The sequence below is a fragment of the Carcharodon carcharias genome (assembly GCF_017639515.1).
Source record: "Carcharodon carcharias isolate sCarCar2 chromosome 38 unlocalized genomic scaffold, sCarCar2.pri SUPER_38_unloc_1, whole genome shotgun sequence".
Taxonomy (NCBI): domain Eukaryota; kingdom Metazoa; phylum Chordata; class Chondrichthyes; order Lamniformes; family Lamnidae; genus Carcharodon; species Carcharodon carcharias.
The window spans coordinates 2670759-2683901 of NW_024470775.1; positions in this window are offsets into that span (position 1 = coordinate 2670759).

The following is a 13143-nucleotide window of genomic DNA, read 5'->3' on the forward strand; positions in this document are numbered from 1 at the left end:
GTTAGCTCTAGTCGGAGCCATGGACATCTCGCACATAGGGACATGTTATGTTTAGGCAACTATTTTCTTATGCAGCAAGTGAGCCAAAATATGAAGCATACCAAGAACCGCCTCTCATATCTGTAACATCGGACAAATCTGCAGCTGCCTCCCAAATCATCACACTCTCTCCGTTGTCCTTGGAAACAGAAAGGAATAATTCAGTGCTACAAAATTTCAAAGCTCTGCCGCATCTGGTTGCCATGCAACCAAATTCTCTGGAGACCAGAATTGTGCACAGTTCTCCAGCTGTGGTCTAACCGATGGATATGGAGACCAAAACTGTGCGTGCTGCTCCAATGTGGTCCAACCGAGTAACCTGGAGGCTGGAACTGTGCAGTTCTCTAAGTGTGGTGGATCCGAGATATATGGAGGCCAGAGCTGTGCACAGTGCTCCAGGCGTGGTATAACCGATTGATATGGCGGATGGAATTGTGCACAGTGCTACATGTGCCGTCTAACAGAGGGGTAAGGAGACCAGAGCTGTGCACATGGCTCCAGTTGTAGTCGAATCGAGGGGCATGGAGGTTTGAACTGTCCATAGTGGTCCAGGTGTTTTCAAACCGATGGTTGTGGAGATGGGACTTTGCACAAGGGAAATGCTGCACCTTCTGCATAAAGTGGGAGGGGCAATGTAGGGTTTTTGAAACACGGGCCAACAGGCTGATAGCTAACCTCCCACCCTGCAGGGCATTACTGTCCCAGAGGAGTGAATGGTGATGAAGATGTCTCCCCACATCCACCGAGGGGAGACAGACTGTAGCAGAGCCATAAAACCCTGACCAAAGTTTATAGGTAATGCAGCATCTCACTGAGGGTCATCACGTAGATGGGCGGAACAAGGCAACTAGGATAGTTGCTTGGGATATTATCGACAATTATGAGTAATTTTCTTTTAAAGATGATTTATGGAAGGGTGGAAAATGGATATGGACAGCTTTCTCTTTAGGAAACGTTTTAAAGTTTGTGGAACAAAGAGGGGCAGATGAAGTTAAGACACCAATTTGAAACCTTTTTCATTGTATCAAGTGACTTTACAAAAATGAATTGCAACTCGCAGATGTGATTGTGAGGGTCGTACAGAAATTGCCCATATATTGTACATTTAAATCTCGGGAATTATATGGCCGGGTGACAGGTATTGACAATGCCTTGACATGAAGCGATTAATGTCCATAATGTTATAGGAAATTGTTTAAATACTGGGATTGTAGTAGTGTCTATGTTTATGTTTGTGTCTGTGTATCTTAACTGGATGAAAGCCAACCAGGCTGGTTGATTGATGTGTAGTAGTTTTCGATTTTAGTTAGCTAAAGAGAAGCAGTAAAAGGTAAAAGGGAATGCATATTTGTTGAACAAACCATTCAAAAGATTGTGTAAAATATTACTCCTAGCTACACGACACCAAGCAATGTCTTTATATTGCTAATAAAATTGGTGGAATGAAAGGATTACTGTTAGCAGAGGTAAAATTAAAAAAAAACTAGTAAAGCAAATGAAAATTTGCTTTCAAAGGGAAAGCTAGATTTAAGCAGAAACTAGTTTGTACATACGAGTCATTGACAGCTATGATCAAACCATGCTGTTAGCCTGGAGATGTTTCTGCAGAAGAAACAAATTGTTGTTAATTTAATAAATGTTTACTTTAGTTTTACATTAAAAACCTCGTGAAGATTGATGGTTTTGTTTCTGAATTCAGAGTTGCATCTCAAGCATACCAGTATAGGCTATTACAGTTGTTCAATGTTCCCTTTTGATTTTAGGCAAATAAGCCTTAATCAACTGCTGTGTCGTAACAGCCTATTGTAGTAGAACAACCTGTTGAGACAGAATCAGCAGCGAATGTACAGAAAGAGAATCCTAGTGTTTCCAGACTGTGTGGTGACTAAACCACATTTGTACACATTTACACAGGCAGTGGAATAATCTAACAGACAGGCAGACAATGCTGAAATTCATTTGGTTGGATAAATCCTTGAAAATATTGCTCAGGATGAGTGTGTTGAAGAGGATGAGACTGAAGTATACAGTTCATTAGTGGAGTTAAATATGCAATGCCCACTCGTAACGCAAGTAAATGTCACCGGTTACTCTGAAGTAGAAGCAGAGTGCATTACACAGTGTATTTACATTCAGAACAATGTGTTAATGAAGAAATAGAGGCAGCGTCTTGTTCATGTAGATGGAAAGTGGACAGTAGTGCACGAAGTAGTGATACCATCTGCGTAATGGCATTAAATTTTGAGAGCACCTCATGAAATTCCAATCGCTGTAAATGTGGGAAGTAGGAAAACCCAAGCTAATTACAGCGGAGCAAATAGTCTATTGGACTTGACTACATGAAGATGTACACAAATTCCGACAAACATGTCGCACATGTCAGTTGAAAGGAAAAGCTATAGCATTTGTTAAACCTCCACATTTAATTCAAATGCCAGCGTTTGAGGAATCATTTAAACAGTGTCCTGATTGATTGTGTAGGACACCTCCCTCAGACTAAAAGTGGGAATCAGTACTTACTGACAGTTATATATGTGTCCACGATATTTCCAGAAGCTTGTCTTTAAGGAAAAATGCAGCAAAGTGGAGTAAATCATTTTTCATTGCAAGATATGGATTAAGAAAATAAATACAGTCGGATCAGGGTTCGAATTTAATATCACAGCTGTGTAGATAAGTTATGGAGAGCCTAGGAAGATAAGAATTTATGGAGTCAGCGGATCTCCCTGAATCACAGTGTGCCTTAGAATGGTGGTAACACTGCATAAAGGCAATAATTATCGCATGTGTTCAAGGCTATCCACATGGTAATTTTCGAGGGATTTTATTATTTTTTGTTTCCTTTACGGACATCCTTAATGTGTCAAAAGGATTCATTCCTTTTGAGTTAATTTATGGCCATGCAATGAGGGGAAAGTTCAACCTGATTGAGGCGAACTTCGTGGGGCAAAGTTCATATACTACTTTCTTGGACATGTGGCGAAATTCAGAGAAAAATTGAGGAAGGCATCTGAGCTAAGCAGGAAAATGTTAGTTATACCTCAGCAAGAGGCAAAGGCAAATCCAGCTGAAAGGACAAAGGCTCGTAGTTTTTTAGGTGTGGGTAAAGTGTTAGTTTTGTTCCCAGTGTCAGGTGAACATTTGAAGGCAATGTTTAGCGGTCCTTACCAGGATGAAAAGGGGCTGAGTGTAGTAAACTATGTAGTAAAGTACCCCAGGTAGAAGGAAGAGCCGGCCGATGTATCATTAAAATTGGCTTAAATATATTTTTAACAGACAGAATGAAGAGGAAGAGGTACAGGTAGGTGAAAGTAAGGGAACAGAGGTAAAGGCTAAGGATTCTGAAACTGACCTACCTCTGATTTAAACGCATACTGAGGAACATAAATTTGTGCTTAGGTTACTTTCCAGAAAAGCGTCAAAGTGATTGAAAAAAACTATTGCAGTCATACAAAGGAATTGGGGAATGCATATTCGGCTGTACATGATACTGAGGTAGGGAACTGAGCTTCAAAATGGCAACTCGATTAGAGATCAAATCCAGTAAAATTACCAATAGAACAGGAGGAAATTCAATTTCTGCTTCAACACTAGTCACACTAATTGGAATTCAGCCATTGTAATGGTACGGAAAACAAATTGGTTACAAGCACTCTGTATTAATTACTGAAAAAAATGAACGCAATAAAAAAGGCAGATTCATATCACAGGCGATGATCAGACGAGCATAGCAAGAAATCCAGACAGTCAACATGTACCACAAAAATTGACTTGCTGCGAGGATACCCTTATTTGAAAGGGCATTAGTTTTTCGGATGCTGGATGGTCTATATCAGTGCCATTATGGAATGCACTTTGGCATGAAAAATAAATGCACCAGCAGTGCTTCCTGAAAGGATAATGGAAGATGATGCAGTTGTTGAAATTATTGAACTTGAAATTTAAAAAAAAAACTAACAGAGCTATGGAGAATGAGTAGATATAGAGTCGGCAGAATTTGGTAGCTCTGGCAAAGCACCAATGGAGGCTCAATGGCCAGAATGGCCTTATTTTGTGCAAAATGATTCTTACTTCTAACACAGAGACGTTTTTTATTAAACATTCTCCATTTCAATCATTAAACAGACCCGTCTCCCTCTTAATTACCACAAATCCGGCTTGGGATAGTTAGTGCGTCATCATCACTCTTAAAGTGCAGTCATCCCCATTGTGTGCGTGTTATTATTAACTAGTGAACAGTCGCTCAATTCCTATAAGGAACATTGGTGCTCCGGTTATCTCCTTGTGACTCTCAGGAGCTCAGGAGCCGATGTCGAAAACTCTGCTCGTGGTACTTGAATTCCTTTTGCTGGGAGATACTCTCTTCTATCTCGCTGCAAGAGATTGTACAAATGGGAGGTGAGCAAGTCTCTCAACAGTGATTCTTGAGCAATATTGGTTGGAACAGGAGTCCATTCAACCACTCAATCCTGTGATGGCACTGAATTGGGCAGATATTTTGCTTTACTCCATCAGCCTAGCAGCGTGAAAATGATTTCCAAATGCAAATTTACCAATTTTAGTGTTGCGCATTTTCACACAATTCGCTTAAATATTTTTTTTTAAATTTACATTAACAGCAGCGAGCCTCAGCATTGAAACAAATCTCCTTTTACCCTCCTAATTCTCAACTGCATTCGGCCCCTCGGTGATGTATTCCATGAACACAATACCACGTGGACTAATCCTTCCCTTTTCCATCTTTTCTGATTGTTGTCTCCATCTCCATCCCTGTCATGTCCTGCAGCCTCACAACGCTGAGGGGATATCTGCGCCCCACTGGCACTGTCAGATTGTGCATCCAATATTGGAGGCTGTGTCTTCAGAGGCCCCTGAATTCCCTCCCTCTGTTCATGAGGCTTGGTATAAGTTGCTTTTCCTCATGTTCGTGTTAAGTTCATTAATTGTTTTTATATTAAATTGAAGGTGCAACAGAAGTTGCTTTCATTCTGGCTGTGCAAAGCCCAAACCACCATATTCATTTGTGAGACGATCTTTTGAGTAAATGCACAGGTAAAGTGGCTCTGATAGACCACACTTGGGGAACAGTTAAAGGCATCCGGAATGCAACGTTTCTGCAATGCTTTGTATGTTGACCAGGGGCGCTTTGGTTAAAATGGATATTTGGAGCACTTTGTCAATCTGTTTAATATTTGCTTGCAACACGGATCTTACTTGTTTCGGCAGTTGCCATCCTGTCTGACTGTATTGAACAAGGTGCTGGATCTGTAATTAATGAATCATCCCAGTATAGAATCCAGCCGCTCACTGCCCGTATGTGTGGACAATTTTCAAACCGCCCACTCCTTAGTCTCCTAACTTCACTCGTTACAATCTATAAACACACCGGGCTGTTGTTGTGCTAACTTTGATCAACGGATGACAGGAGGCTCAGATACAGGTCACGATTGTTTATTCAAGCAATTTCAAAGAGAGAACCATCTCAAGGCATCATGAGGTAGCACACGGACAAACTGCAAGCATGTTTTATATATCACTGATCCCATAAAATAATACTGAAATCCGCTTCTTGGTGGAATTTATATTATATCATAGATGCTCCTTCACGCCGGCAGAGATGTCAGCCCCTATCCTGGCTGGGACCAACTGTCCTTCCCTAATCGCTTGAAAAGAGCACTTAATCTATGTTGTTGTCATCCTCTGTCTCCAATCAGGCTCTCAAGGCCTTTCTGTTGTTTGCAGGCTCTAAGGCTGTGCAAGGTTCAACCGGTAACTTTGTCTGTTAATGTGCTTGATAGGTCTGGCTGCATGGAGATTTTAAGTCATTCATTCAGTTTCAATACATTCTTGTTGAATTTTCCCTAACAAACCCCCCTTTTGGATCTTTGCCTAGCCCAGATTATCCACATTCAGTTGTACTGTCCGTCTTTTTATGTACCGCCACCCATTGATACTGGCCTGTTACCTCGCTTTGAACCTAAAACAGCACTGGTCAGATCAGCTGTAGAATCTGGCCCATCACTTGAGGCGCTAATTTTCCTTTGGTCCTTTATGATTTTAGTAACCCTTTGTTCATCTCTAAAATCTTCCCAATGTTCCAGCTTGACACAGACCCTTGCAATTTGGTATGCCTTAGTTTTGGAATTTCTGTCACCTTAAACTTCCTCGCTTATCCATGGATGATTGTTTCCCCCTCATACCATCTTTCGTCCTCATTGGAAAGATTGTTCACTTTATTTTTGCGATTGTCACGAGGCATTTTTGATGATTGTATTTAGACACATCTATGTGATTGAAAGTGTTGTCCAGGTTGATTAGCAGTTTACATATTTGATGCAGTGAAGACCTTAGGGTTTTATGCCAGATCGAGGGAAAATGTACCCTCGGCTCTAGGTCTGGTGAGTCAGTTTTGAGTTATTTATCCCATTTTGTTTCTCTTCCCGGTAAATTAGTGATTTTTTTTGTTCCTGTCGCGAGGAAAGTGTTCTCCTTCAAATGTTATTATTTGCTAGCCGAAGCAAATGGCTTTGTTTGAGTTCCTGGAAGTCATATCCGATCCGATGTTATGGGAGATTTGTTAGGCGAAATTCCCAGTTTTATTGGTGTGCAATACGTGCATCTCGCATGTGTAAAGTCAATGTGTTTCTATGTTTCTTTTTCATTCACAATCACACCTTTCTGCTTCACTGTTGCCTTTATCAATGATCTGACAGTGGATATTGGTTGCATGAACCATTTGTATTTCAGCCCTTCAATTTCACATCTTCCTATCTATCCATCCATTTATCTATGTAACTAAAACAAAACTTAAAATACCTGGAAAACACTCAGCAGGTCTGGGAGTATCTGTGGAGAGGAACACAGTTAACGATTCGAGTCCATATGATAGTGATCAGTAGACTTCTATTCAGCTCTACATGTCCCACCACCGTCCTTAAACCAGCTTATATTTCACCTATTTTCTATTTTTCGTTATTTCTGTGGCAGTCATACAAGCTCGAAAGATTAACTGTTTTTCTCTCCGCAGATGCTGTACGGCCTGCTGAGTTTTTCCAGGGAATGTTGTTTTGGATTTCCGACATCCGCAGTGCTTTGCTTTTATCTATCTATCTATCTATCTATTTATCTATCTATCTATCCATCTGTTTGTCTATCTATCTATCTATCTATCTATCTATCTACCTATCTATTTATCTATCTATCTATCTATCCACCTGTCTGTCTATCTATCTATCCATCTATCTATCTATCTACCTATCTATTTATCTATCTATCTATCCAACTGTCTGTCTATCTATCTATCTCTCTATGTATCTATCTATCTATCAATCTACCTGTGTATGTATGTATGTATGTATGTATCCATCTATCTATATATCTATCTATCTACCTACCTATCTATCTATCAATCTACCTGTGTATGTATGTATGTATGTATGTATCCATCTATCTATATATCTATCTATCTACCTACCTATCTATCTATCTACGTATCTATCCACCTGTGTATCTATTTATCTAACTATGTATCTATCTACCTATTTATCTATCTATCTATCTACCAATCGTGTTATCTATCTATGTATCTATCTATGTATCTATTTATGTAACTATGTATCTATGTATCTATGTATCTATCTATCTATCTATTTATCTATCTTTCTATCTATCTATCTATCTATCTATCTATCTATCTATCCACCTATCTACTTACCTATCTATCTATATATCTATCTAGCTATCCACCTGTCTATCTATCTATCTATCTAACTATCGAACTACCTATCTTTCTATCTATGTATCTATCTATCTAACTATCTATCTATCCATCTATCTATCTATCCATCTATCTATCGATCTATCATTCCATCTTATTCTCTCATTCTCTTGTTCTTTCTTTCGCTTGCTCCATTCGTCACACGCACTGTCTAGCTCTTTCTCTCACGTACAACTCTCTCTTCAATCTATCCATTTGAATGTGTGTCTATCTGTGCATCGATGTGTCTGTCTATCTGTCTGTACTTCTGTCTGTCTAATCCTCTTGATGATTAATTCTCTCGGCCCTTCGACATGTGCGCGCACTGCAAAAAAAAAAAGTGTCAGTGTGATATCACATGTGAGGTTAGATCAAGTCCATCGTTCCACAATGGATTGCAAAATTCAGCATAAAATGTCTGTTCAGGTGGAATAAATTATCTTTGCCCATGATTCCTTGTCCTTAAGGCGCTTCTCTCTGTTCTCCACAAATGCTGAAATCATTGGTAGATTCCTCCATTTGGTTCTGCTGAATGTTTGTTATTTTGTTCATAATCGTGTTTTCAAATGTATCGTTTCATATGGCGGGGAGATGGTTAGATTGGCCACAAGTTATTGCGCGATCCAAATTGCCATTGAAAATATGGAGGTGCCCTATCTTCCTGAAATTGTATATTTCTACTGATTGACGTCAGTAGCATTCCCTCAGTACCTAGAATGAAGTCCTTCCAGCTCAGTGTGATTTCAGATGACTCAGGAGTCCAATTCTGGACCTACATATTTATCCGCCATTGGAGAGGTTTTCAGCACTCACGAGTGGAAATCAAAGGCCCAGATTGGTTCACTTTTACTTGCTCTGCCTCGGCCTTTCCACCACTCTTTTGAGTCGCTGAGTCTCGAAGCAGTTTTTGATTTGACCACATTGTGCCAGGTCGAAAATCTGGCAGCATTCTCCTCCCGCTCCGTGGAGATAAGGCCCCCGTGCTTTAGGGACACCTGGAGAGTAGCCTGGCACCTCGCTCTTTGGCCAACCTTAGGACAAGAATTACTTAGTGGCAGAGGCAGGTATGGAAAGGCACGCCTTTACCGAAACATGTACCCGACGACCGCCACATATCTGCGGCATTTGTGCACGACTTTGAATGGGGGCCAACACAGCCTTGCCCCGGTCCTCAATCCACCATCCCCACAGGGCTTTTCGCCTGAAGCAGGCCTGTGAACACCATATTGTAGTAGCAGCATTCCAGTGACTAGGGTGTATGCTTCATATGGTGCATGCACAACACGTTGCTTTTAAAAGGGTGGCCTCAGGACCCCATGTACTGGGATCTAGCTTGCAATCTCTGAGTTTGGCTTTGAGATTTCTGACATTCTGTGGTGGTGCTTCCCTTGCTGACTGAGTGTGGGTTTTGGTACGTAGGCATTATCTAGATAAACCATAAGACCTACCCAGGGGGACCGGTGTTCTATTGAATATATTTTCAATGTCAGGAATGCTGCACTTTACAAGATTATCGGTTTTGCGAATTTTGTCCTGCCAACAACCTTTGGAAATGGTTCACGGGCAGTGAAGTTGGAAAGTTTTCATTAGCTTTCTATGAGGCCGAATGGTTATGCAATTCTCCCACTGATATGGAGGTGATATAAAAAACACGGCCTGGCAGGCCTTGATCTTCCAGCTGAGGGAAAACCCATGTTTTCTTTGCCGAAATCAGTGAGTGAAGCCTGCCCACCACCGAGCTTGTTTTTGTCAGGCGCTGGTAATTTGCCCTTCCAGGTTGTGAACATGGATTGCATGCTGCCAAGTTAGCAAACCTTCTGTACTGAACAGAGGGGTGCATTGTTCAAAGTGGCTGTGGTATCTTGGAGCACGAGACCAGCAATGGTTTGATACAGCATCTGTATCCTCAAATATATTGTCAATCGAAAACAATTTGATTTTGCAGCAAGGCTCTCAGCATGCACCTGAATGTCTCCGGATCCTGAGCTATGAGTGTACATTGGTCCACAAATAAGACTTCTCTCTGTACCTTTCCAATACCCTCTGTGCAAGGATTTAATTTTGGCCTTTGAAAAGGCTGCCTATGGTCCTGAAATGCTTGTGGAATCCTGTTTCAAGCTCCCTGAGCGCATGCTTGGAAAATGACCAACATATATATGACAAACATTAAGCAGCCTTATTTGGCGCCACAAGTAAATACGAAATAGTTCCACACACATGAACTATTTTGCATCGCTCTGATCATGAAGCCATCACCAAAGTGCGAATGACACTGATCATCTGTTCAGGGCTGTCGCATATTCATGGATGAGTTGGATAGTTTATTGACCAATAAGGGAGCCTAGGGACATGAGGATATAAGTGTGTGTTGTGAGAGAGATGGCGGAGGGGGCCGGTGTACGGCGCTGGTTGGGGGAACACAGGCAGGATAGCGGGGCTGAGGCTCTGATCAGATAAACCATGAGCTTTCCGATTTGCAGAACAGGCTCAAGGGGCCGAATGACCTACTGAACTAAACTATTCTGTTTTTGGTGCTTGTTTGAAATGCAGCCCACACCAAAGTCGGAGGGGCCATCGAATCGGATTCATCATAATCAGTGCATCCATCTGCTAATGATTGTCTGCAGAAGGGATTTGAGGGCCAAGAGTTAAATGTTAAGCATGGAACACCCTTACTGCGATGTACTCCAGATAACCCATTATTTTATTCAAAAAAAGGTTTTTCATTCAGTTAAAGCATCACTCTGGATGGAGTATGTGAGTGGGTGAGCAGGAGGATTGTATGGCGTGGGGAATCGTTACTGTGGGTGTATGGAGTTGGATTGTCTTGAACGCATTATCTTGAAATATTTCAATTGAGAAAACAAAAGCCTTCTCCATACACTTTCTATTGCACATAAGGTCACCAGCAACACCAACCTTCTGGGTCCTCCAGTTGCGTTTATAATTTCCAGGCAGAATGGTGCAAATTTAGGTGCAACAACACAGAATGTAGGTCAAGTCAGTGACGGAAATGTAATTTTCAGAGGAATCCACGGAAATATCTGGGCAGCGTATTAGTCCCCTCTGGAAATTTAAATGACAAAGTCAAATATCAGACATGTGCCCTGTTGGAACATAGAATGTGTCCCGAAACACAAAACAGTGATGAACGTCTGAAATTTCCCCACTTCTTTTTCTGACGGTTCAGGCCGATTGAGTTTCCTCGAATCATTTTGATCTAATTCAGTAACGATTTGATACCCAACATCACCCTGCGTGTTAATCATTTCCAGCCGTCTCTATCCACTATGGGACCTACCCGTGCTCTTTAAAATATAGTCCCTTCCATTGTATAGACCGCAAACATCATTCCAATGTTGGCCGTTTCACTTCGAAATGGTTTCTTTCACAAGGAGAATGACTGACGTCACCTGTTTGTTCAATGACTGAAAGTAATTGATTTCTTTTGGAGACATGAATGCGCTCATGGGAATTTATCTGCTGCCTATATAACAGTTTCTCTGAATGTTACATTTCATGTTTTCCAAAAGGCTCAGTGTGTCTGTTTCTACAGGAGTTAGCGCTTCTCCCCGAGGATATAATTTGTTCTACTTCATCAGATATGGGCCATTTACAAACCCATTCTTGAAGTTTTCGTTTTCCAATGTACGTTAATTAACATGCTCTCGGACTAACAATGAAAATTTTTGTCCTTCTTTACTTTCAAGGATGAGGGTAATGCTTGCAAGGCTTGTATTGCCCATCTCTAATTCTACTTGTGAAGTGGGTGGTGAGCTGCTGCGATCTTCGTGGTATAGTTACATCCACGTTATTATTCGGGGGGATCCATTAACTTGACATGGAGACAGTGAAGGAATGGCAATAGTTTTCCAAACCAGGGCATTGAGTGGCTTGGAGAGGGACGATCAGCGAGCGGCGTTCCCATGTTCATGTTGCCTTTGCCTTTCTAGATCGTTGCGGCCGTGGGTTGGATCAGTTAACTAAAGGGCTTCATGTTCGCCAAATGTAACAGCTTTTCTCTGTTCACTGCTACGATTGCTGTCGTGCCTGTTTTACCCTGTTACTCCAGATTAATTAACGTGGCATCTACTTCCGAATCTCCTGTGATTTTAACGTGTTTATCTTATTTTCGTGAACTGAATTTAAAGAATAAGAGGGTTTCTACGTTTCAGCTCAGACATGCATTCTATATTCTGCATCCATCTCTGCAGGAAAGACATCTCCTCATAAAGATGGGAGAACTGATACTTCACCAGATAGAAGCCATGTACTATCCTATTCTCGCGGCCATTGGTGTTCCTGGTAAGATCCTAAATACTACCATTACCCGTATAGATGCATGTTGACGTTCTTCTCACACACTGGTTCCAATAACCTGAAGTCGTTTCTTTACTGCTGGGGAGTCATCAAAGCAGTGATATATGTTTAACCATAACGATAACTGATTTCTTCCTGCTGCTTTACTTTGTACTCGGTGGTATCCACTGCTGATAACCTATTATTGCTTTATGGAATGTTATGTCACAGGGTGGGCTCTGCAATAATTATCATCATCAAGCACAAACCGACTTTCAACTTTTAGAAAACACTATCTCTGAAAAGCTGTGCAGGAGAAAATTTGCATTCTGCAAAATTCTGCTTGAAATACTTGAACCTTTTGTTCATGATTTTCATCAATTTTCCAATATTTAGAGGAACAGAATCCCTGAAGAAAACATATGCTTATTACAATAGCGATGCTTTTGCAAATCTGTATGCAGAAAGGATATCTGGAAGTCTGGCTGAAACACATTACCGTGTGTGCTGAATACATTCCGATTGTCTATTCAAATACTTTCATTTCTGCAGCCTCATTTATTGACCACCTCAATAAATTTACAAGAAGTGTAGTCACTTAAGTATTGAAAAAGGTGACAGGCACTTTTTGGTCCGGAAGCTTCCACAAGCAGCAAGTTGACAATGACCAGATGATCCTTTTTTGTGCTTTAGCAGAGGTTTAAATAGTGGTCATGATGCAAGGGGCTATGACAATGTTGTTCAGCGAAATAGTGGCATGGAATCTTTGACGTTTACCCTGTGAATCGAATTGAAATCTGTTCTGAAAGTTATTACATCCAATATTGCAGAACTACTTCACTACGGCAATGGAGAATTAGCCGAGAATTTTGTTCTCAAGAACTGACTCTGGACGTAAGTAATCAAACATCTATCTCAGCACGTGGTTTGCTAACTGAGACATAAGTGGTCCGATTTCGGAAGACCTACGCTCCCCGAGTAGATATCTGGTTCTCATTATTCTGCTCATTTCAATTTCTAGCCCTGCACTTCCTGCTGTTGAAAACGCT